This window comes from Ranitomeya variabilis, chromosome 6 (genome assembly GCF_051348905.1).
Source record: "Ranitomeya variabilis isolate aRanVar5 chromosome 6, aRanVar5.hap1, whole genome shotgun sequence".
NCBI lineage: Eukaryota > Metazoa > Chordata > Amphibia > Anura > Dendrobatidae > Ranitomeya > Ranitomeya variabilis.
Window position 1 is genome coordinate 336,603,035 of NC_135237.1, and position 3,885 is coordinate 336,606,919.

Here is a 3,885-nt window from a genome sequence, read left to right on the forward strand (position 1 = left end):
GTGGAATTGCTGCGGATTTCAAAGAAGTGCATGTCACTTCATTTGTGCGGATCTGCAGCTTTTCTGCACCCCTCCATGTTAAAAATCTGCAGTGGCAAAATCCGTAGAAAATCCACACAAAATCCTCATCAATTCAGCATAAAAACCGCACAAAATCCGCATAAAAACCGCGGCAAATCCGCAGCTGCGGATTCTGCCAGGAGATGTGGATTTTGTGCAGAAAATTCTGCACCTCGTTTCCTACGTGTGCACATAGCCTAAGTATTTTAACATCTTGAATTCTGTGTGTCCGATGGAGCCAGTTTGCATACAGCCGAAATAGCTCAGTTGGGAGAGCGTTAGACTTAAGATCTAAAGGTCCCTGGTTTGAATTTGGGTTTCGGCAACATCATTTTTATCATAAGGGGGCATTCTTTGCATCTGGAGGAGAGAAGGTTTTTCCACCAACATGGAAGATGATTCTTTACTGTTAGGCCAGTGAGAATCTGGAATCCCTTGCCTGATGAGTTGGTGATGGCGAACTCAGTCGAAGGGTTCAAGAGAGGCCTGGATGTCTTCCTGGAGCGCAACAATATTGTATCTTACAGTTATTAGGTTCTTTAGAAGGACGTAGATCTGGGGAATTATTCTGACGGAACATAGGCTGAACTGGATGGACAAATGTATTTTTGTGGACTTGCTAACTATGTTACAGTTTCATTCAAGGGATCTTCTGCAGCGCCCCAGAGTCCTGGTCGTTGCAGTAACGTCGCTCTGCCGCTAAGGGGGGCGATGTTGCGTCTGATTGCACTAAAGGAGTTCACCTGACCAGGTAACACTCACACTACACTTCACACTCCGGCCACCAGGGGGAGTGGTTCTATCTAGTAGGCCACTCCTCACACTCTGGTAAAACTGGGGGTTGGACAGGAAGACAGTGAGAAGTAACTGGGAAGAGCTAGAGAGAGGACCTGTCAGGGATGGGATCCTGGCAGACTCCTAAGAGAACAACGCAACAAGTGAGCAACGGGAATACAGCAAAGAGGCAATAGGACCAGAAGGAGTCGTGCTGTAAGATCGAGGCAACATCCTTCTGAGGTGCAAACAGTCGGTGGCCGGAACGCCGAGAAAGTAAGAGACTTCAAGCATTACTTCAAACCACGGCAGGACAGCCAATTATAGGTTGGCTGTCTCACTTAAACACCTAAGCAGACAATGGAGGCAGCTGCGGGAGAGGGGCGACTCTAGGGTCCCGGAAGAACTCCAGGCCTACCCCGTCATACGGGTGCGTCCTAGCCATATCATCTGGGGGACGGAGAGAGAACGAACATCAAAGGCAGACAGAATCAGTTGTGAGGACTATCCCGGGGTGCTCAGCAGGGAAGAACTACAACACGTAGGCGCTAGCAGGTAGACGCTGATTCTCACCTGTCAAGGGAACTCCTAATGTGCCTTTGGACCGGCCGGTCTCAGACAGCCCTGTTAACAGTGCTCTGGATTGACTATCTCGAAGCCTTCAGTAAAGAGGTAAAGAGACTGCAACCTGGTGTCCTCGTTATTTACTGCGACCTGCACCGCACCACCACAACATCATCACCATCCACACCCTTCATTGGACGCCCCTCAGCAGGGTCACGGACCGGGTCTAGCCACCGTGACAACCCCAGAACTGAGACAGAGAGGCCCGGTACCGGGTACCCCTCGGCCCTGCGGCAGTGGGGGTGCTCCAACTTGGCGTCATGAACAGGATCTACTTAAGCCTGAAGAAACAGGTCATGTGTGCCTTGGAACTGTGATTTATTGTGCTTGGACTGTGACTTATTGCAAAGACTGTGCATTGTTATTGCCGCCAAGAGTTCCCGCCACAATTCGCCATCGCTGCGCACGGAGGGAGGAGCCTTAGCTTCGTGGGCGGAACCGGTCAAAAAGAAGCGCGGAACGAGAAAGCGCGGTAAAGTGCCAACCCCGGAAGAGGAACTCCGACCCCCAGCAGGTTAGTGGGAGGAAGGGACAGCCATGTCTGAGTCAGGGGGAGCGGAGGCGGCGGTCGCAGCCGTGGACGCAGAGGCAGCTCCGGTCCACGTAGCGGACGTAGCCGCGGCCCTAATACCACCACCGGTGGCCGCAGAGCCCGCTGTCCCCATCAGCCAGTCGGACACTGCCGCTACCACAAAGGCCATAATGCCCTTCTCTGTGCCGTACCTGCCCGGAGCGGCCTGGCTCCCACGATACTCCGGGGAGTCGCACACATTAACTGATTTTAAAGAAGGGATCTGCAGCCTGCTCGAGTTCTATCCCCTGACGGAGCCTCAGAAGGTCCATATGATAATCGGCCAACTCTTCGGGGCGGCTCTGAGGGAAGTGAAGTCCTGGCCCGCTGCGGATAAGGGAACTGCACAGCAGGTTTTTGCAAAGCTTAAAGCCACCTTCGATACCCGCACTGCTACAGAAATTAAACTGACTTTCTATGGATGCAAACAGAGACCGCAGGATAGCTTACGGGACTATGCCCTTAATCTCCAGGAGGCGCTGCGGGCTATTAAGCAGAGTGATCCCGACAGCATGCAGGATGAGGATAAACTCCTGAAGGAGCGGTTCATTGAGGGGCTCCTGTGCAGTCACCAACGGGGCCAATTGCACTTCCTGGCCATGCAAAATCCAGACTTGACTTTTGCGCAATTCAAGGATAAAGCTATCCAGGCATTGCAGGAGCGACAGCCCAGCCGTGCAGCACCTCCCAGGCGTCCCGCTCTCACGTACCACCAGGAGGTGGCGTCGGATGCTCCAGTCGCCGCCGAGGCCGATGCCCAGAGCCTAGAGGACGACACCCCTGCAGGACTCCGCCTCCAGATGCAGGAGTTGACCAAGAGCGTTGCTGCCCTGGCCCGGACGGTGCAGTCCCTACAGGAGGCCCCCAAGGAGAAGATCCAGCTGGCCTCCAGACCAGAGGATGTCCCTTGGATGCGACAGAGGAGGACTCCGCCGACCAGAGGCCGGGACGACGATCGCTTCCATCGGGACGGACGACCCATCTGCCGCCGCTGTCATCAGGTGGGCCACCTTGCAAGGTACTGTCCTTTAAACGAGCAACCCCTGGGGCAAAGGGCCAACCCCCAGGAGTAGGACGGTCAGGCCCGCAGTATTGGAGAGCCAAATACATTGGAGGGCGACCAGTTCTTCCTGTAGTGGTTGACGGTATCCCCATGAACGCTTTGCTGGACACCGGTTCTCAGGTGACAACTATGCCTTACGTGCTTTATAAACGGTATTGGGAGGACACCGATATTACTCGTGGCCCCGATGACGATTTCACCATAATAGCCAGTAATGGTCAGCCGTTGCCACAAGTGGGGTATAAAGAGGTCACCATCAAGGTGGGGCGGGTGGAATTGAAAGCCCAAGGGATTGTGATTGTTGATATTGATCGACGGGAATGTAATCCCATGATGACTATCGGTACTAATGTTATAGAAAATTGTCTTGCAGAAGTTATTGTTTTGTTGCAACAGGTAGCAGAAACCGCTGGCCACAGTGAACAACGCGCCCTGCAAAAAGAAATCAGAGCTCTGATGCAGAGACAGCAGGTAGAGCTGACTGGTGGTGAGATTGGTCGTATCACTGTGAGTGATTCAAACCCCATCGCGATACCCCCCAGGAGTGAGATGTTAATATGGTGTCGGGCAGCCATAGGCCTCAGGGGTAAGGACTACCAGGCCTTGGTAGAACCCGTATATTCAGACAATAGGCCTACTATCCTGACAGCCCGGGGGGTGGTCGACGTCCGCCAGGGGAGGGTGCCCGTACGTGTCCTCAATTGTGGGGAGGAAGAGGTCCACCTCACCAAGTATGCCACGCTCGCCAAACTGTTCGCTGTCAATAATAGTGTGATACAGACACCTGGACCCT

The 3,885-nt window shown here is 53.6% G+C and overlaps 1 non-coding gene across 1 annotated transcript; it reads left to right on the forward strand.

The window, feature by feature from the left end:
• The first annotated feature begins 312 nt into the window (after positions 1 to 312).
• On the forward strand, positions 313 to 385 carry TRNAL-UAA (transfer RNA leucine (anticodon UAA)). The gene has a single exon. It is a non-coding gene; the product is annotated as a tRNA-Leu (tRNA).
• The last annotated feature ends 3,500 nt before the right edge of the window (positions 386 to 3,885 follow it).